The 22,893-nt window shown below is 36.7% G+C and overlaps 1 long non-coding RNA gene across 1 annotated transcript; it reads right to left on the reverse strand.

Annotated features, from left to right (window-relative positions):
* Window positions 1–1,001: 1,001 nt before the first annotated feature.
* LOC112958613 lies at window positions 1,002–22,244 on the reverse strand. Its single transcript, XR_003251460.1, has 4 exons — window positions 22,144–22,244; window positions 16,808–16,924; window positions 1,895–1,955; window positions 1,002–1,344 (listed from the first exon to the last, which is right to left on the reverse strand). It is a non-coding gene; the product is annotated as an uncharacterized LOC112958613 (long non-coding RNA).
* Between the last annotated feature and the right edge of the window lie 649 nt (window positions 22,245–22,893).

Below are 22,893 nucleotides of genomic sequence, written 5' to 3' on the forward strand. Positions count from 1 at the left end.
AAATTATGTGTATGATGTAAGAACGATTTTTTTTAAGCTGTCTACAGCTGTAAGATGGGCAGTGAACTATCATTAGACTTTGGAAAGTATTGTTTATTATACAACAAAAAGGTCTGTTCTTAAAAAACAGTTCTTAAAAAAATTTGGAATGCACCCAAATTTTAACAGAATAGTAAAATTTAACTTCTAACAATGAAAATTTGGATTTTTTTGGATAGTAAAAATGATCTATAGGCTCTATATTGCCACTTGATCATTTCAAAAGGACAGAAATTGACAATATCAACCAAATGTTTAAGCCAATCAGAGGCAAGGCCCTTAGTTCCTGTTACTGTTTTCTGATCTTAACCCATACTATTTTAGCTGACACATGAATCCTTTTTCTTTTTTTTTTTTTTTAAAGCTACTGATTTTAAGAGTCCCAAACGTAAACGTACAACAGACATACTTGGTGAATTTTTTTAGACAGTGGTAGCATCTACACTACACTGAAAGCTACTGCCATCCTTACCAGTCCCAGAAATCCATCTCCAAGTATTTTCAGAAGGGGAGACCCAAACACAGTAGCCACAGTACCTTCCATTAAAGGTCCTGAAAATGACCTACTGGAACTGTTGGAGTTCAGACACTGTCATTATGAAGCTATATAAACAAGACATGTAAAATAAATACATATCCCAATCAACATTTCTTCTATTTTTTTGTCTTTTATAAAATCTTGTACTAATTTGTGCTTTCTGAGTTTTGTTTTGAGCAAATATAAAATTAAAATTCACTAAAATAAAAAAAAATATATTTTCAATCAGAACCAAGAACTTACAACAGCATTAAGTTGGAGGCTTGCATTGTTCCCAATTTTGTAAATATTTCATGCAACAATAAAGGCAGTATCAGTAAAAAGAAGCTAAGTAACACTAAGTTGTGATAGGATAGCCCAGAACTGCATGATATTACAAAGAGATTTCTTAATTCTATTAGTTGAGGTCACTTATTGCCTTCAAAACTCTGTTTTTCTGTGAAATTGGGAGGAAATTCAGAGTCTTTGCACCAGTCCTTTCAGAATTAGGGTGCATCAGTTCTTTTACATACCTTTTCAGGATAAAGTACTGTCCAAGCTAATAACTATCCAGACAATAACATTTTCTACAACTCAGAAAAATGAAAGGATAATGCATTGTGAACTCCTGGTTTGGTTTAACCTCTGCTTCACCACTATAACAAACAAGTAACAGTGTTCTGTAACTACAGCTTCTTGCTCTCCATTTTGTTCTCAGTGAAGTCAGTAGAAATGTTGACAAGAGCAGCAGAATCAGGTCCTTTGTCCAGAGGCAAATCTCAGAAATTCTGTAGTTTCCAGGAGAAAACTAAATTGAGGTTTCATGTGAAATTTGAGCAGGGACAGTTTTGTGCCTTTTCAGCTGAACAAGTTTATTGGCAGAACAGATAAAATGCTTATTCTTGCAAGCACTTTATAAAGTCAGACTTTCTCTACGCCCATATGGCAAGGTACTAACACTTGTTTCTGTTGTATTTTACACATTCATACCTCCAAGAAGAACACGGGAACTGACTCTCTTGCCTCTAAACATACTCAAACCCAAAGAATTAAAAACAGAATCCAGCTATCTTGCTACTTTTTGACTTTCACAKGAAATCAAAATATATAAATGCATAGTTGAGAACTCCTTGAAAGAAAGAACACTATGACTTTATTTTGAAATAGAAAATTCTTTAAGGACAAGTCAGTATAGGTAAAGTATCTTGTTATCTGCATCAGAAGCCAGAAATAGATCTAAATATGTAAAATTAAGGTATTGTTTGTTCCTAAAACAATTCCTTTGCACTCTCATTGAAGCAGGATACGGAATTCTGGAGTGGTTTTCCTAGCACATACCAGCAGCTGCACTCACATCTCCTGGGCTCTCTGTCCTGAACCTGAAGTACTTTTACCAAACCTAGGAGAAAGCAAAAGTGCAGAGCCAGTCAGAGTTGTGCCAGTTACTGAGCTTTGTCCTGCCCCCGCCGCCCCTTGCTCACTAGTCTATGTGAGAACTCATTCTTTAAATACAGCCCCAGAGACAACAGAGCATGGTATTTCAGCGAGTAATCCAGTGTGAAGTTGGAGGGCTAATCCTGTGCCTCAGTCTTACTAGCTGAAAACCTTGTTGGGTCAAGACCAGTTCAGTCGTGGAAGTTTACCTCTGATTTTGCTATAAAGGCTATATAGGTTTTACCGATCGTGCTATGACTGAGTACACCCAGTGTTCGTTTTCAGTGCACTCTGAGGCTTTCCTTTGCCACAGGCTGGCAGGGCATATTGTGCCTGTAATATCATCCTCTGGTTTGTCAGCTGTGCATTGATTAAGACACAGATGAGCCATATGCTCGTGAACTAAGCTATGCAGTGGCTTTTGGGGGAGGTTCAGCTGCAAGGAATTTTACAAATGCCAGCTCAGATTTTCCTTTGAACTGCATTAGCCATAAATATGGATTATTTCTGTAGGTCTTGCATATGGAGAATTCAATCTGCTTTAAAGGTTGAGCAGCAAAATATAAACATAATTATTTGTCAGACAGATGAGTCACTTTGGTCATGTGACCTAATCRAAGTGCAGAGTAAGTTAAATATTCCCATTCATGTCTGCACACAACTTCTACCATTATGTGTATACACACACACTTCTACGTAACATACACACAAAAAAGCTTGCAAATTTTGTACAGCTTCATTAGATCATTTTGCTTGAATAGTGAACAAGCAAATCACTTTTTAAATGGAAGGATAATTCATTCAGTTTCACGGCTAAAATCAAGTGTGAAGTTATTGTTTCCTGCTATCTGAGAATAAGTGTTACCTAAAAACATAAATTTCTTAATTTTATCAGGCCAGTTACCATTCATTGCTTAAAAAGGAACTAGCAATTAATTAGTGTATGTAAATCAGCTGAGACAGAAGAATATAAATTCCTGTTCTGCACAGAATAATAGTTATTTTCTAATAATACATATCACTGGCCCATCTGATTTGAAAAAGTCACGTTCTCCACTGATGAAAATCTCAATACTTACAATATTTGTTGTGCATTTTATGATTACTCTTAATGCCCTTACAAACACATGTAATAAAATGCTAACAAACCATCATCCATTACTTAATTATATTTATCTAGACAGATAATGTTTGGGAGGGGGTCTGTGATAAAAAAAACTGTTTCCCATTTAGCAAACAAAGACTAAATTTACAGCTTAATTATTCCTTGTAGTGCTGTAGAGAGATTTTCCTGTTAATCAGGTCCAGTGTGTGTTTTTTTTTTTTTTTTGTACTGAGGCTTAAAACATGTGTTGACTCCCAATTAAATCAACTTCCCCTCCAGTAGGAGAGTTACTAATGGGATTTAAATGTTTGTGAGACTTCACTGGGACACACACAGGGAGCTTTTCCGACAGTGATGAAACACCTTCTATAAGGAAAGACAAATATCTCAGAAAATGATGCTAGAGCTTTAGAAACTTTGCCTATGGAAAATAACAGAATAATTCATCTTAATTAATAAAAATACCTCTACGTTTCATCAATCAAGTGAAAGAAAAATACAGGTCAGTTCCAGAAACCCTTATTCATGAGAGCATCTCATTGATTCCAGATCACCTGTCTGCACAGTGATGCTTCAATGATTTAAGACTGCACTATTAGTTCTTTTTATTCTGAAAGCTTGAAATTATGTTTTCCTCAGAAATCTGTGACAGCAGCCACAGAACTGAATTTGAGGGCACTGGAAATGAAACGTAAAATCAGAAATTTCATTTTTACACAGTGTTCTAGTCCTTTAGCTTGCAAAAATAAGTGCTTACTGAAAAGCATCATCACACACTCTTCATACTGCATTCTTCAGCAGTAACTGACCACGAATATTCCATGCGGTGAATGCATCATCTGTAAAATCAGTCCCATTATATTTGTACAGTAGCTCACAGCAATACGTACTGGTTAGCCGGTCTGCCTTGGCTCTAACCAGCTCTGATTTGAGCTTTAAGGGATGACTGAATTCTGAATATGCATTAATGAACTGTCACTTACTTGCTCTTCATATGAAAATAAGCAGGTAGAAAACAGCTTGCTAAGCACCGGTAAGGAACATCAGAAGAAGATGTTTTGACTTAAGAGTATCTAAAATACATTCATATAAGCTATGACCCAACTAGAAAAAGCTTAATTCAAAAACCTGTACATAGGTATTGCTGAGATCTCATTTATTAGCCTCAGTGAAATGCTGGATTTATCATCTTTGCCACAGGCTCAAACCTGTGTTACCAGATCACTTACGTAAAACTAGAAATTTACTACTTGCCATGCATTTTCTGGAAAGCAGTATACTTCTTAGGTGGCTTATTATAAAGCACTGAACAATTATCTCTTCTTGTAGTTCCTGATGACATCTTTGCGTTTGAATAGACTGTATTGCAAGGAAAACAGATGGAAAGGTTTTTCTTTGCTTCTTTAAAATAACATGCAAACTACAAAGCAAAAGATTGTTTCAGTCATTTTCTATACCTTGTGTTATATAAAAGAATAACAACAAAGAAGTAATAGTCAACACTTTATAGTTGCACCAAAGTAATGACAGAAAGGGGTGTGATTTGTTTTTAATACTTTTACCACGTCAGAAAATCTCTTAGTATATAATGCCAAGAGTATCCATGGCAGATAAACCATATACCTTACTCTAAAAGGTGCACTATATGAGAACTATTTGCTTTATAGGAATAAGCYGAATCAGTATAAAAAAATTCATATGGATCCACGTCCACATTAAGAAAACTTTTTTTTCTACTTTTCATTAAATCAGTATAATGCAAGAGCACTAGTTTTTTCAAAAAGTCCCATTTAATTCAGAATTGTTTTACTGATCAGTAGAAAAGCTGAAAAATGARCAAAACAAAAACAGGAATAAGAGCTGAAAAGTGAGTTTTGTGGGAAACTGTATATACATAACACACAAGTAGTAATAAAAGATTTTAAAAAGCATATATTAACCATAGGAATGCCTTGAATCAATTTAAAGATGTTAAGCTGCAGTACAAGTTACACTACTGCAAAACACAGAAGCAATTAAAGCCTCTTAAAAGCCTTGCTAAAGACAACCAACTTCCACAAGACAAAAAATATCAAAGTCATTACTGATCGTGTGTTCCCTTCAGACCAAAGTCTTTCCAGACACTGATCAAATATTAAACATAAGAACAGTCAAACTGACTGAGAGTAAAATCTCTACGCTTGAAATAGCTACTTCAGAAGCCTTTCACTTTATACTTTTACACCTGACGAGAAGGGGAAGAGAAGGAAAACACACCAGTTTCTGACAAGCTATTCAGAAATAGTGCCCTCATAGTAACATTCCTCCTTATCTGACAGTAACTTAGCGTATCAAATGAAGAAATTAAGAACCTTGAATATAGTAATTTGAAAAGCCGATTCTTTGTTCCCCAAGTTAAGTTGATGTGCAAACGTTACCGACCTTATTTAAATTGTAAGAATAATTATGGTTCAGGAAAGCTCCTAATCACATGAAGTCAGTAGCTTGAAATACCTAAGTGCTTTCCTGAAATAGGCCTTAATAGGTGAAAGTTAATGTATGATGATGATATGGAAAGCATCTGAATAATTTCACACCTATTTATAGTCCAGAGTGCCATAGACTCTCACATAAAGGAGTTCATTTAACTTTAGATTTCCCACTAACAGGTGGCGTTGTTTCCTATGATATGGCAGTTGTATCAAAAAGCTTATCAGATGTTATTCATTCTGTGCAAAGTCTTAAAGGCAAAGTCTCAGATACTGCTTTAAAAGTGATATACAAAGCCAGAGGAGGACAGCATCTTCTGAACAGAAATTGGCTATTAGAAAATGAAATTAAAAATTCTTTTGTACTAAATACAAACTAATTAATGCTATGTAAGCTAAAAACACTTCTCTGACATGTCACAGGCTCATAAAAATTCTTCTAGCAGATTTAAAAGGTAAAATCTGCTATGTTTATATTGATGATACAATCATTTTCTCTTAGGACTTGGATCAGCATTTAGTGAATAATAACAGCTGTACTATGAAAATTACAGTCTTTGAGCCCAACTCTAAACCTTACAAATGAAGATGCTATAAAATATAGTCTGTAGCATATTTTATCAAAAAACAAATGGGTTTTAGACCAGACAGTTTTTTGTTTTTTTTTGTTTTCATGCTTCTTATGCTTTGAAATATGAAGCAAATCCAGCCRTCTTGGTTTTACAAATCAGTATCATCTATATACCCTAATTATCTACCCTTGAAGAGCATGTTAAAAATGTAATGGGTAGAAAAATAATCTAATAGAAAGACAAGCATAGCAAAGTTCTAAAATTTCTTAAAACCCGCCCAATTAATAATCTGTTTAAAAAAGGTATGCTTTTTAAACACTTACTTGTATAAATGCTACTCAATAGCAGTTTTACAGACCTTGAAGAATTGTTTCAATATCTCGATATACATGAGAAAACATTTGTTCCTCATACTGATCTCATAACATTACAGAATACAGTAACACTACAAGAAAATTCAATTAAAAAAAAAGTGGTCATGCATTTACAGACTTCAACCAATGCTTCATAAAAATATTTTAGTCGCTGTTAAATCAAAAACCCCAGCAAATTAAGCCACATTACAGGGAATTTCCTCCAATAAAAATAGCAGTAAAAACACATAGTTTCCTATACAATTAGATTGGGATTTCCAAAACTGCTCAGTATTAGCCCTGACTTTTCTCCTAATTAAATCAATAACTGACTCAAGGGAGAAAACGATGCTACGCTAGGAGCACCTAGCTACACTAGCGTTGGAGTGGCTGTCATGTTAGGAGCTAAATTCATGTTAGGAAATGGGAATTTGTTGAAACCATTGTGTTACGTGCAGGCCAGCCAGAGCTCTCAGAAAGCAGCTTCAAACCCTGAGCCCTGAAGCGCTCTTTCTAATAATGCTGGTGGTCCAGCAGGAAGAGAGGGTACCAGGTGAGACTGTTCATGAATGAAGCAGGGTTACCAGTGAGCCCACAAAAAGTAAAAGCAAAGTACAGATGCGCTCCAGCAGTTCAGTTTGTTTTCATTGTTGGTTTCAATGAAGAACACCGTCCAGGAGTCCCATACCTGCAACCTCCCCGATACCATCCCCAGTCACCTGATACTCCTTCTTCTGGCCCAGGGTCAAGATTGGTATCCATGCCTCTATTCAGACTCAGATGCTCACAAGAATCCAAGCTACTATGAAGTTTTTTTGTTAAAAAAGTCTGCTTTTTTTCTGTTTTTTTTTTTCTGTTAAAAAAGTCTAGGAGTCTGCTCCTAGAGCGTACATCTATTTAGTTTAGGATACAACTATCTATGTATGCTTATATTCTAGCCTGACTTGAGTCCTGTGCTTCAAGACTGTCCTCTTATAACTAATTTGCTGAGCTTGCTAAAGCTGGACTGCCTGTTTGCATGGTACAAGATCCTTCAGGAGTCTGAGCGAGTGCCTTTCACCTTGAAGACTCAGTTCCTCAAGACACACCTTTAAGTCCTTGGCACTCAAAAATGAAATTTTGCAATTTTTAGGGAATTGTACTGGCTGTACTGGAAGAGAGAGCAGCCTGCAGGTAGAAAAAGGCAAGGAAAAAGGACATTCCTTTCCTCTTTTCTACTAAGGTATCTGATTAACATGAGAGTCGGGGGGAGGGAGGGAAGCTAMAACATTTATCGTTTAAAACACATAAACAGAAAGGTGGCCAGTCGCCACCATCACTGAAAACAGGAAATAGATCATGTTCTTTACTCACCACTGTTACTACTGAAGTCTGTCTGAGAGAAGGGCAGGCTGAAGTTCTCCTAGACCTGGGGGAGCTGTGGTATCAATCTATAGGTTACAGTATTTTTGTAAAGAAACAAAACAAGCTTAGGATTGCAAGTATGACATGCAATAAATGGATTAAAAACAATTTCCACCTGCAGTCCAGGTGGAAAAAATATCACTGGTTGATCTTCTATTCTTAGTCTTCATCCAGGCAAAATCTCCCTAATTTCACTACATATTTGACTATTAATACAAAAAAACCCAACTTTAGAATTAAGCCACTGCTTAAATCCTGCTAAATCAAAGTGAATCTGCCTTGGTCTAGTCCAGGAAGATCTGGATTAAAGACTGCTATACCAAGTGGCACCTTGGTGCTCTAGTTTATGCCTACCCTTATAGACACATTTTTGCTAATTTAAAAATGAACAATACCTTAGATTTAGCACATTCTCCTTYGATTGTATTGGTGTTACAAAAAAAATGCAAGTAGACATGTAGCTACATGTGTATAGGCTATATTTCTATACTTACTCTGGGCAATGGTGAGGCTGGCTACTACTGTGACCTGCATAATGGGGCCATCTGCTTTTTCTAGTTACATGTATGTCATTAAAAACAGCTGAATGATGCCACTTAACTCTCAAATGTTGTTGAAAGACTTAGTGGCATTTGATTACTTTTCTCAATCTAAAGCCATGGAAGGTGTGATCCAGTATTTGCAAATAAATCAGAATTCCTTAGCAACAAGCTTATGTGGAGATTTAAAATATTATTGTGAAAAATAACAGTAAAGTAATACTTTCTAAATCTATAGTAAGACATTTACTCCCAGTGCTGTAAATCTAGAGGCTTTTGGTGTGGTCTTGCCTCAATCCTTAAACTGTGAAATAGAGTTCACAATCACTCACATGATATACAGATGTCATTTGGTATTTCACATGTTGGGGAGAATATATGATTCCAAGTTATTGTCACCTTTCAGTCTCACTCATGTTCCTATAGGTGAACAAAATGTAGCTCTTGAGCCCAGCCTTTTTTTTTTTTTTTTTTTTTTTTTTAAATGCTGGAATTTGAATTTGCCATGGCTTGGTACTAAACACTAGATCGAATTCTCTTGAGGTAGTGATAAATTTAAAAGGAAGGCAGAGGGGGGGAAAAAACAGCATTTGTGTGATCTGCACAACACCTAACAGAGAAAAAATGCCCCATCACTGTCAATAGAATGAATATTCTATCAAAACTACATCACGTTCTCCTCTATTGAGATTAACTTTACCTGCTGAACATCATGAAATTTATTTCAGTGGCCTATGACCACTATATTTCAGCATTCGACCCCTATCTATATAAAACAATAAGCATGAGCTTAAAGCTCTCTTAGAGGCTGTCTAAGAGATGTATATTTACTGACATATAACCTGACTAAAGCCAAACATCATTACCCCTGTGACTGATTGGAGGGCAGTCATAACTTAACAGTTTTATTTCCCTTCTACAGCTGAGCTCCTTGACCATGTTAGCTGAGCTGACACGGCATTTCAAGTCTTGTTACCAGCTCAATGGCTCTCTCATAAAAAAAAAATTAAATAAATGGAAGAAAAAGAAAAGCATCTCTTAGCCTCTTCATCTTTATCGTTACTGATGGGCTATCAATAATTTCAACTTGGTTGAGTAGTTGGTTGAAGGTTAAATAAATTCTGCTTAGCTATTTACATGATCATACCTCAATGCAAGAATTTCAGTTTGAAGCGGATTTTTTTTTTTTGACAACTCCTTGGGAAGTACTTATTGACTATTGCTCGCAAGCAACTATCCTTTGAGCAACAAGAACAAAACTAAATGTCCATGAGGCAAAACAACTGTTCTTTGATATTTGTGAAAGGAAATGTAAAAGGATAGGAAAGGTTCATCCTTCCCTTAAAAACAAACATATATACATACAAATATACATACACACACACACACCCCAATTTAGAAGGAAATAACAGCAAGAGAGTTTTGTCAGTAGCCATTTAGAAGGATTTTGATCAACTCCTTTTAATAGACTGTTAAAATTAAGAACAGACATCCACTGACTTATGAATAACTCATCATTTTAAAAAGCATACAAAACAGGTCATACTATCTTACCTAAAATATATTATTTTGTGCACTATCCTAAATGCAGAGGACTAATTACAGTGTACATAATCACCTAGATGCCTCACCCAGGACGTGTACTAACATTTGGTTAATAATGTATTATATGGACCCGGCCTTCCTCATTCTTACATCAGCTTTATATTTACTTCACTGTTTATTTCTTGGGATTATTTCTATTTTATCTCAGTACATGAAACTCAAAACTCTTTTGCGATGGAATACTCCTCTCTGCATGCTGAARTGAGATGAAAGGATGTCTAGACTATTGGTAAAAAGAGCACGTGTAAGACATGTCTTAAGAGGTGTCTTTTCTTTCTTGTCCTGCACAGAGGTCTTCTACCTAGAAAAACGCTGCAATTTTTGCATATGTCAGGATCAGTGGTGCACCCTGAAAAATCCAATACTCTCCATGTAAAGAAAACTGTTAAACCAAAAGATTTATTGGAAAAAAAAGTTATCAAATTTATTTCTTTAACAATATCTCAACTCTCAGTTCAATACTAGCTGATCAGTTCTTCATTCACATAACTGGGGACAATTCCTATTCCAATTCTGTACATCTGTTAAGCTGACAACACAACCATATTCCTAAGGGCAACAAATCTGGGGACCAGAATTTAGCACTGGTAGGGTTCATTCAACTGAAAGATAAATTAAGGTAGAGTTTTACTGTCTTGGTTTATTCAAGATATTAGAAGATATAGAAGGAAATGGAAAGCAGATTTCATTTAAGAGAAAAGTAAGGTCATTATACAAACAGCAGCACATCTCATCCAGAAGGTGTCACATAAATATCATACTATCAAACAAGAAAAGTAAATTATCATACATACTCTATAATTGAAAAGTGTATTATACATTAGTGAAGTCACCCATTTATTTAATCATAATCAGTTCCAATAAAATCTCATTTAGGAAAGTTGAGTGTAGTTCAGGGTGGATGGTTATGAGGATATCAGTCATGTAAGCAGTTTTGAAAGCCACTGAAAGCAGTTTTATATGCTAAAACCAAATGAAATACAATTATTTCATACCTTATACGAGGGAAATTTGCACTAAAATGAGCTAAAACTGTATGATTCAGAATGGAAAAAAAGGCAAACGTATACTGAAGAGCTGTTTTACGTAACATTTTTAGTAAATTTTTACTCCAACAAGATTTTACACTTAAAAAGAGGAAAATTCACTGACATAAAATACTTGAGGATTCTCATAAGATAGAATTTGGATCCAAACTTCCTATGTTTGGTTCATAAATCCAAACTTATAGGAGAAATTCTGAAAGACCAAAAGTACACAATTCTATCTTGAAGAAAACGTGGAAAAATGCAAATATTTCCTCTCATTACTGCCCTTCTACTTTAGTATTTTCAGCAAATCATGCTGAAATGAAATACAAATGAATGTACAAATGAAATACAAATATTTTTGAATGAAATATTTTTGAATTTGAAAAACAAATATTTTTGAATGAAACATAAAAATACATGAAAAAGATTAATTTTGCCTTTCACACATTGTATCATTTCAGGAAAAGAAAAAAAAAAGAAAAAATAGCAACATCTGCTATCTAAAACAAAAACACCAGTGAAATAATCAGACCTTAAGATAATAGAGACATAAAACGCATATTGTGATTACAACTAAGGAAACAATTCTTGAGAAATACTTACTTGTTACCACTAGCCTCTCTTGAAATCACYATTAATTACTTCTTTTAGTCTTGCATGTATTTTGCTCAGCTGCTCACCTATTCATTTGTGTGAACTTGTTTTAACCTATGGATGATTTATTATCCATGGCAGGCAGACAATCACTCTTCACACAGTGGGTGTCTGAGCTATGCATGATTTTCTCTGCTTTCTGCATGTCCAAAATCTGTTTCCAGTATGGCTTCTGCCTATTCTGTTGTAAATACATAGGTACATCCATACCGATGGGAATATTTGCATGCAAATATATTCAAATCACTTAGCTTCAGCAATATCATGGAGAACAACTTATCCATCTAAATATTTCTGTATTTTGGTATGTATCTTTCTTCTCAAAATCCAGCAGATACTAATCAAAGTGGCTTTTTCAGAAACACAAGGGAAAAAGTTTAACTATGTTGATTCTCCTGTCCTTGCACCGTGCATCTGGCCCTGATGTGCTTTGGCTTGCCAGCATAGTTGCACATCCATATAAACATACAATTTATCCTGTTTTAATAGTGGATGATTTTAATCATGTATACTGTCCGTTTAGGACACGTGGGAGAAAACTGTCGCGATCCACAGAAATACTCTAAATACCTTATTGCTATTTACACATTTCCTAATATTATTTGAAAGTAGGAAAAAGTTAAATTACAAGCACATAGGCAACCATTAAGAGGAAATACCAAAGAGTTTTCAACCACATGCAGATGGAAACCAGCCAGCAAGCTTATATTTGCAAATATATACAATATACTTCATGCCAGAAGTGACTCTTGGCTAGATATACTCCCATCTCACTTGCTTCTGAGCCTTTCTGATCTCACACCCTAGCAAGTGAAATATCATCTCCTTATCTTGGGAAATAAATCCTGCAGGATACATGCAGAGCAGCCACCAACGCAGACCCCAAACGACAACCAGTTGACAACGCAGTCAAGCACTGACCAGAGACACATCGTCAGGAATTGGGGAGGGGCACAGAGAGGCAGCAGGGAGACCCCCTTACATGAGCACACGTGCTCTGACATCCCTTCAAAAAGTGCCTCTCCTGGTGGAGGGAGTCTTATTAAACATGCATAAAACATATGAAACTGCTTTAGCCAAGCAGTTTCTCCATTTTACTTCCATTTAGTGCCTTAAACACTCTCTACTAGATATAGCCAGCTCTAATGCTCCATATGCAATTCTGTAAGCAGCCACTGTGTGATTATTTTCATTTCTAAGGAGTCTCGTAAAATAATGAATTATCTTTCTCAAAATTAACTGGTCTTACACCACAGCCTTGAGAAAAGCTACACATTGGCTTGACAGTTCACATGCCTCTCTATATTTGAATTGATACAAGCTGCTTTATCTCTCTCATGATACACTTGCTGTTGTGCTTGCTATTTTCATTTTAAAACTAYAGGAAGACAGACTTTATTTGGAGGACTAGCATACTTAACATTTACTAATAATGCATATAAGAATCTCTGAGGAAATATGAATTACAGGATGCAACTTTTCAAGCAAACATGGCCTGGATTAGGTCAGCGAAATAAGATGTAGTCAAAACACATACACCAAGAAAACGAGTTTGCAAGAGGAAGAGCTTGTTTCAGTACAAACACAACCATGAAATTTTAATTTCAAAACACATCATATAAATAGGTCTAACTGATTTCCTTAAAAGAAGGTAGAAAAATGCCAAATACCAGAAAGAGCTACAGTCACAACAGAGAATTTAAGASAAGATAAAATACAAAAAGTACAAAGTACATTCACTGCTGCATTATGTCTAAGGAGATCACAATGTAGCAAGGTGCAAGTGGAATTCTACACCTTGTATTCTGCACTTCGAATTTAGTCTGGTTTTCTCATTGAAGAAGAAGAGATTTTCTTCATCACCTCAGCTTGTAAAATAGCATTCCTAATATGCTGATGTGCAAAGCAACTCTGGTAGCAATATTCTAAAGATCTAGCGCTTAATACTTTGATCTTTACCCTAGTAGATTCAGCCTGACAAAGAGTATGAAAGACCTCACTTGGTACCTGTAAATATTGTTCAACGTGAACACTCTAATAGCCTCACACTCTAAAGAGCATGTCATTTGCAAACCTAGTAGCATGTCAACTTCTCTTTCATTAAGAAAAATAATTCTGCAGTAGAAAAAGCTTTCTGCAAAGTTACACAGAGAGCTAAAACCTGCTTGGAGTTCCACTTCTCCAAATCATACCACCTCGCTTAAACTAGCAATGAACAACTTCCAGATACGCTGGGCTTTAGCCAGCTTTTTAAATGAGCATATGTGATTTAGTTCATATTTTCAGGCTTCTTTATTAAATACCTCCCAGTTCCATCTCGCCTAATATTTGATCCAGCAAGTTTAATGACCATTCCTTCATTAAACATTACAAGCTTTTTAAGACCTTGGCAGTGYTGCATTTCATTCAATAACCTAGCGCTGCTACAAAGTCAACACTGAGTGCCAAGTTAATCCCTCGTGTCCACTAATTACGTCCAACGCTGCAGCTCCTTGGGTGAGCCTGAATCACTGGGGAAGTGCAGATTTCCAGACCAATGGATTCAGCGCTCCAGCCATATCTCATGTCTTGACACTAGATGTCAGCGAAGGGTAATTGTTGTCTCAATTTAGAGGCCAGCCCAGGTAGCTACTAGCAACCTCTGTTAATGTTTTATAGCAAAGGTGAAGTATAGCTCAATACAAGCAGCAGACATATATTACAATAAAAAAGGATATAGTTGTCTAGTGTTTTTAAAGTCACTCATAAAAGATGAATAATGATGCAGTTTAAAGCTAAAAGACAGCTGCCAAGCTGAATGGCCATGATGGATGTCTAAACAGACAGTGTGGAGAAAACCTGTTCCCTAGAGACCACCATCCAAAAAATTAATTACTGCGATTCAGCATCTTTAAATATGCCACTTAATATACTGCCACCATAATTAAATTTCCAGCCCTGTGACCTTGAGACCATTTCCTGAGATAATAAATGAGATCAGGGTTTAATCGATGCAGACGCAAGTAGAAACTGTCCAAGGAAGCACAAAAGCATCACGATACAGTCAAGGTCAGAAAAGAAAAATCATGTGAAGCTGCGAATCAACACTAATTACTTTCCGATGATAAAAGATGTTTATTCTAATTTGCTTTATTTGCAAACAATACTTCTCCATGTGGTGAGCTCCAACAGCAGCTTCTTAAAGCCTAGCCACTGACCAWGTCAGCAGAGGGCATATTTGCTTCTTTCTGGACAGAGTATTTTGTAGCAAATGAAGCCATTTTTAATAGCACACTGAAATCCCATAGCCAAGCTCATCACATAGCAAGCAAAAGAAAAGACAAACAAGAAATGACTGCTTCAGGTGCAGTCCTTCCACCCTAATGCAAGAAAGCAAAATGAAAGAGATTTGTGAGTGAAGATGTAAAGGTCTGAGGGCTGTTCTACTCCCTTCTGAAATCTGAGTGACCCAAAGGGAATRGCTGGAGTTGCACTGTTGGACTTTAGTAACTAGTGAGACATTCAATTTAGAAACAAAAACTACAAAATGAACGAGCTCTGGACTAATTAAAGCAGTTTCTACAGTTTGCTAGCCAGGATTCATCCTGGCACAATCTAACATCTTCTAAAGTCATGGTGATGTAAAAGACCAATCTGAAATGAAGAGGGGGACTAGAGAAGTAGCATTTTTGTTTTGTAGCTGTACTTAAGTTATGTGTAGTTGGAACACAAACTTTCTCTTTATTAGTGCAGTAGCAATTATTTATCCAAAGAAAGCTGCCAGTTTGCATTTCATTGTGATGTCGTATTTTAAACCATTGCTGGTATTTATAACCACTGACATGTTCTGCCCACCTACATCGCCCACCTTGCATCCTTTCCTCCAACACTGTGTGGTGATCTTGGAGCCACTGCTGCATTTAAATAGCAGATCCCTGAATAAAATCTCATTTGCAGATCACAGTGAAGAATGATCTAACATAGGATTTTTCTTTCTTTCTTTTTTTTTTTTTTTAAACAGTAGTAAACATTATTGGGGTTCTCATGCACTTAAAATGAAATGCAGTTAAAGTGCCTCTGAATTTAATAACACTGTCCTTAATTCTGTACTGCTAGAGAAACTTGAAACATTTGGTAGTGATGTGGAAAGTAGGAGCGGAAAAATCCATTCTGCTTGATCTGAACCTGTTCCTCCTGTCATTCCATACTTCCCCATAGAACTTATAAAGAATGAAAATAGACAGAAACTAATGTCTTTACTCTTTCCTGACAGGCTCCTGTTTCTAACCAGTCCATTGTTCTACCACCCTTCTCAATAAGAAGTCATTACATGACAGAGGTCACTGCATGACAATGCCACAGATTGCCAGGACTAGTGGTTCCCATCTCTTCTTATTGAAAGATCAATTCAGATGCATCAAGACAACCTGAAGGCTGCTACTGGTAGGTACAATGGGTAGTTTCAAAGCAGACGGGGCAACATTTCAATTACAAATTTTTATTTTACGTTTTCAGCCTAATTTGGTCTCTTTGTGATAAACAAGATGTTTTACATATGCCCAGTAGGAATAATTGATAGTTCATGCTTCTGTGTGTTATACTTGTTAAAATATTTGCATTTAAAAGCAAAGTTGGGCTTCTAGCTCTAGGCTACATAAATGTCTTTCCTTAGGAACATCAACTAGAAAAAGCAGTTTGAATTATAATTGTCTTCCAAATCTCAAATTAAGAGAGACAGAACGCTGTTAGCCCTTCACTTAAATCACTTATCTATGTGAAAATGAACTGTGATTTAGGAAAGTTGAGTAAAGATCTGCTCTGGCAGATGGGCTGCAGTCACATGACTCCTTCCACTCAGTCAGTAAGATCAGAGGCAGGAATAAAGATTACTTGTGCCCTGAAGGGTTGAAAGATCAGACTCCAGGTAATTACAGCATTACAACACAACATGTATTTTATGGAGARATCAATTATGTAGTTAAAAGCTTTACAGCTTGATTCAGAAAAGCAAATTACTTAAACTTTATGAAAAGTAGTAATACATCATAAAAGAGGAGCTCCTGTGTTCAAAACACTTAACTGAATTCTTCACACAAGCATTTCTTACCTTAAAAAAGACACACTGTAGAGGACAGTTCCTGTATTGGACTTAGAGAACTTTACAACAGGYGCTGCAGAGATATACAATACAGAGGTGCACGTCTAATGTTCTCAGGTGAGCCAGCTGTAAGAAAAAATATTACATTTAAGGGCAAAGATTTTCAAAAGTGACTAGTTACTTTACCATGTTTCTCTCCTGTGAATCTGCATATAGAGACATCATCAAGATTTCTCATTTTCAGGAGTCTTAGGAGACCGAAGCAATCAGATTTACCAAATTCAGCCTCTCTTAAAATACACTGAGCTTTGCACCACAAAATTAGAGCATAAAATTATTAGTTGCTCTTGAATACTGAACTTAGTTGGTCTTTTTTTTTAAATAAATTTCATTTTTATATCTTGGAAGCAATAAATGAATATGGAAGGTTATAAAATAAGCATAAACCTTAACTTACTATTTGCATACCTGAAAAATGTGATTATAAAGGCTATGCACATATGTATGTATGTAATGTCCTGTGTCCCACGGGAGCAGTGTGTGTGTTAGGTGTGTGTGCACGTGTGGRGATATGGACAGCAGGCTGTGTGAAATAGCCTGGCATGTTTTTCTTCAGTCAAGCAAAAGCATGTGGATTTATATGTCAGGTACTGTCCGTCCACCAGATGGACTTGCCTGCAGAACWGCCATCCCAATTAAAAGTGAAGCTTTAATCAGCCTCAAAATACCTGTTCTCAGCAAACATAGGCACCAAAGTATTTCACTGGAATAACAAGACTTCTTAGTCTGCCTAGTTATGCTGAAGGTAAGAGACCTAAGAATGCTCTTCTGAAAATACTMTCAGCAAGATGTTGCTTATTGGGTGGCAGTCTCCTTCAGTTACTCCTTTGCTGACTGATCTGCTAAAAAGCTGTCTACTTTGTCATGGGAGAAAAAYAAATCAACAAAAAATCCCACCCTTTTCTTGTTGCAGTSTGCCAATGACAATTTCTTATAACATCCTGGAATATCTATAAAAATTACACATATATACTATATATAAAAAAATCTTTTGAAATACAAAATATATAGTATACACATACATTCTGACACACGTAYAGAAAATGCTGAGACAGGGAGTCCTTTCAGTATAAGGCAGTGCAATCTCAAGGCTCGGAGCCTTGAGACACKCTGTCACTTCCTAACACTGTGTCCGCTCTTATACTTTATCCATCTAGCTTATTTTTGCTGTAATTGAGGTGGGGCAGACACTGCCCTTCACAGCGGCTATGAAATGTTCAGCAAGTTCATTCAGAATCTCCAGGCACAGCTGTACTAAACACGAACAAAATGTTTACCCAGTTGGATTTGCAGTATTTYACCTTTATCACCTTAAAGTAAACATACGGCTCTATTTGTATCTAGTATATCTATGTAACCTTCAGAATGTCACAGCAAAGAAATTTAAAAATCAACATAGAGTTAATAGGGTAATAGAAGTGAAGAGGAGCATGTGCAAACAAAGCAAGAAGCTCTGAAAAATGGCAGAGAATGAGGAGAGTTCAGTTTATGTTTATGACACTTTAGTCACCTCTGTTATTTTAATGACCTTCATAGATTTTGCTACTCCTAGAATATCTGAATTCAGATTTCATGGACATGGAAATATTTTTTTTTCTGCAGTGGAAAACAAAACAGCAGTGAATATATAAAGCTTGTCACCTACTGACTCACCACAGTAATTGCTGATATAGTGGTTCAGTGGTAGCGCAGAGCATGTGCAGAAGAAATAAAAGGATGGCTCATGTTTGCACACCAAACAGTGAATCATAATATGATATCAATATTAATCTATCCTTTAGAAAATCCTAAGATTTAAAGAATAAGATACTGCACAACAGTATTATCCATTCTCTTCCAAATTAGCCACAAACCATCTGGTTTCTCTCCAATTACTTGATTTTTTTTCTATACCTCTAAATGTTACTGACCTAAAAAAGATTTGATCAAAGGCTGTTGAAATTCTAACCCCTCCAGCAGCTATTAAATTGGTCCACTCTGTGTCCTGTGCTGACAAATCATTATACTCCAGAGCCTTACAATACATGGTAGTATCTCAATTAGAGATAAAGATGAAGCAAYAGTGCTCGAAGTTCATCCATCCATCTAAATATGACTTTATTCTTAAATAAAACACAAAATCCATATAGAGTGATTCATAACCACAGTCATCACTGATTTCACTGGTAACAGACTGCGATTTATGCAATAAGTTAATCAAGTTGTATCAAATCCACATTTTAAAGTTAGGTAAGATGTCTAGGCTAAGCTAAATGGCATAAAATCCAGCATTCTCCTCCGTCTTGCAGATTTTTTTCTTCAAACTTGCACTGAAGTTGTACTTTCACCATAGAGTTTTTCTTGACACTGGTTAATCAGAGGACTGTCTTGGAGATAAAATATACTGTGGCTCAAGGCATCCAGAAAAGAATGTTGAATTTGACTAAAAGTAGATCTGCTAAATTTATTAATTCCTTCAATTTTATCAATTAGCAGTTCTAGTATGGAGACGTAAGTCCAGCTGCAGCCCTTCCGTTACTGAGRATAATGCTATTCACAAAGACATCGTAAGAACAAAATTTACTACCTTTGCCACTAAAATAGATATGTCATACACCAGCACATCCAAGTAAAGGTTTCAGTAAGCTTAGAAGAAACTACCAATGTGAAGAGAGGGGAGTCTTCTTGCTACAAATAGCATATGACAAAAGAGATGGGATGGAAGGCATCTCTGGATCACTGGATCCAGCCTCTCCTGTTCAGGTAGGGTCAGCTGGGACAGGGTGCCTCGAACCACATCCGTTTGGGTTTTGAACATCTCCAAGGAAAGAAACTCTCCAACAGGACAACCCATTTCAATGTTTAACCATCCCGATGCTGAAGCACCATCTTATGCTTAATTAGAACTTCCAGTGTTTCAGTTTCTGCCTATTGCTTCTCATCCGGACAGTGGAGAGCATCAACAACAGTCTGGCCCAGTCCCTCTGCTATCTTCCTGTCAGAGGTTTAAACACATTGATAGATAATATGCCCTGACTTGCCATTCCCCTGCAGAGATTACCCTGATCGCCATCTCTGTGGCCCTTGGCTGGACCCTCTCCAGTAAAGGTGCCTTTCTTGTACTGGGAAGCCCAGACCTGGACACAGAACTTCAGATGTAGCTTCACCAGGGCTGACCAGAGGGCAAGTGTCACCTCCCTCAACCTGCTAGCAACGCTCTTCCCAAAACAGCCATGGATACTGTTGGCCTTTGGGTCATTCTTGTTCAGCATTGGATGTTGTGGCTCACGTATAGATATTCTCCTCTGTAGAACTCTCAGTCTGTACATCTCACCATGTTGAAAGTAAACACTGTTGTCAGCAGAAGTTCTGATGGGAGCACCATTTATACTGTTTCCATAAAGCCACTTTTCTAAATTCTCCAAAAACGTCAATCCAGTGCATCAGAAGTGGGAGCCACTAAATGGCAGAAGTTACTTTGGCCTCTGTTAAAAGAAAAAGGCAAGTCCGTAACTCCTCAGAACAGTACTTGAATGTTTAAGCTGTAACCTGAAGGGGGGATTTTTAACTTCAGTTAAGGAGTACCTCAGCAGTTAGAGAAACATTAATCTCATTGTTTTGGAATAAAGTACAAATCAAGATTTACTGTATTTTGTATATTTTGAAGATTACGCAAATCTAGTTATTCTAGTGGTAGCAGAATTACTAGAGTTAGAATACTAGTTATTCTAATAGTAACATAATAATTTGGTGCTATCAATGTGGGAGCAGTGGATGTTTGGATTGCAGATGTCAAGTTTTATCATAAACACACTCCTCTAGAAAGACGACTCTCATTGACCTCAAAGGCCTTTGGAACGAGCCCTGGTTCTGACTACAACCTTCATTTGAATTACATCACTGGCTGTGAGGGAACAGTATGCTACCTACTGTGAAATGAATATTCCTGGAGTATCAATCTTTCTGTAAATTCAGTATCTTAATATCATCCATGACTTAAGTCACCTTTTGTACTGCTTTCTGTTTGATTATAATTTTACCTATTAATCATGTTAATCCAATAGAATCTGCCTTAATCAAATGCAAGTCAATTACCCAGTTCGCCAAATTATATTTTTAATGAAAGACATTTTTTAAGATTGAATACTAATTAGGGACATGTGCAGGGAAGTGTGGCTAGCTTCAGAGCATAGGAAGACTTGTCTCTCCACCAAGAAGCTAGTTCTAATATCCACCTCCAGTCAGGTAGTCTGGAGAACACGCGGCAAACAGCTGGCACCCAGGCACAGTGCCACTTAAAGCACATTGCTACCCTGCTGCCCAACCCCAGAGGAGCAGGAGACCAGGTGAACTCTGGAGGATGAGTCACCGCTGGCCACACTAACATTTGAACATAGAGGAAGGCTACGCTGGCCAATGCTTGTGACCCAGAGCATGGCAGTATCAAGTGTACCAACCTCAGAGKTGCTTGGGTACTCGAGGACCTGCAAAGACCCACAAGACCTTACTCAGAAAGTCTAATAAAAAAAAATGTTCTTTTAATCCCCCTGCAGCTAAAATGCAGAACAATCACCTCTATTTCATGACCTCAGTTTTGGACCCCATTTGACCAACTTCCATTGACTCCTGAAGGATTTACCTCATCCTGTTGTACYTAATCCTATGGAGGCTTAGGCAGAAATTGTTCAAACTCTCTGCTTTACCACATGCTCACATATGAAAATGAAGTGATTGATCTGACAAAGAATGCTAACTGATCCATGTCATATCTATAGCTGCTAGCTATATATGATAGAGCTTTCTATCTTTAATACCTGTAAAGATCATCCCTCCGTGCTTCTCTGTTCCCACCTCTTCATGCCTGGGTGTCCTTCTGCCTCCTTCTGCCTCTCCTGTTTTTTGCTTGCTTCCCTGGCAGCTCCAGGGAGTCATTGCCAGGGTAGCCAGCTAATCTGCATGTAGCCTCATGTAGCAGCCCCTTCAGTGTTCCAGAGTCCAGTCAGCCAGCCCACTTTCGTTGGTTATCTACAGGGTATAAAATCTTTCTTCTAAAAAAGGACACCTTTGTTTTAAGTCATGTATGTATCACATTGAAGGCATAGCAGTACCATTACACAAAGTTCTGCAGGGAAGGAGTGACTGATACTAAGACATATACAAAGGCATCTGGCACGCACAAACAAACATTTCACAGCAGTAAGATCACACATTTGGCAGTTAATTAAAACAAAGATCAAGAAAGAAAATGTTCCCCAGAACATTGTTATTTACACTTAATTGAAAAGTACATGTGACATAAAACTAACCTGATTTTTTCCCCTGAGGATGGTGCATCCTATTTAACATGCACGTAGTTCATTCAGGCTTTCAAAAGATCTGCAAAAGGTGTGCATTTGTYGCCACACTGAAGGAACTAGAAGGAAAAAAGATAAACAGACTTCATTTTTCCGTTTCTCACTTTTTTTTTTTTGGTAATCCTCCTCAGGTGAATGCACGTAATTATCTTTACTAGACTTAAAATTAGCCACTAGACAAGACTAAAACTTTTAGTCTTTACCAAAAAAAAAAAAAGCTTGATTATAGACGAACCTGAATAGAAAAGATAATCTTAATTATTGTTCCAGTCCTGTAAGACTCATTTTCCCTTCTTACATGGAAATGGTAACTTCAACCTGGTCTTGTGTTAAAATATTCTGATTTCCAGCACCATATGATATGATTATGTTATTGTGTAATGGAGAATGTCACTTAACTTGGATCTTTCAACACAGGAAACTTTTAAAGGACATTTTACAAGTCACAGAATAATAGTATTTTCTGGCTAGGATGGATTTAAAATCCCTCAACTTAGATATTCATGCTACAGAGCTGATCAGAAAGAAGTCTTACCGGAGAACAGGGCTGATCACATCCCTTTAGTCATACAGATGATTTGATAGACAACACAGCCCTTTGAATTTATATAGCAAAGCAAACACTGAGAATGTGAAAGACATGCATCAATACAAMACAATGCTGATTGAGATATAACACAAAGTATATTTTGCTGGAAGGAT

This window comes from Nothoprocta perdicaria, unplaced genomic scaffold, assembly GCF_003342845.1.
Source record: "Nothoprocta perdicaria isolate Ctin4 unplaced genomic scaffold, notPer1 scaffold_113, whole genome shotgun sequence".
NCBI lineage: Eukaryota > Metazoa > Chordata > Aves > Tinamiformes > Tinamidae > Nothoprocta > Nothoprocta perdicaria.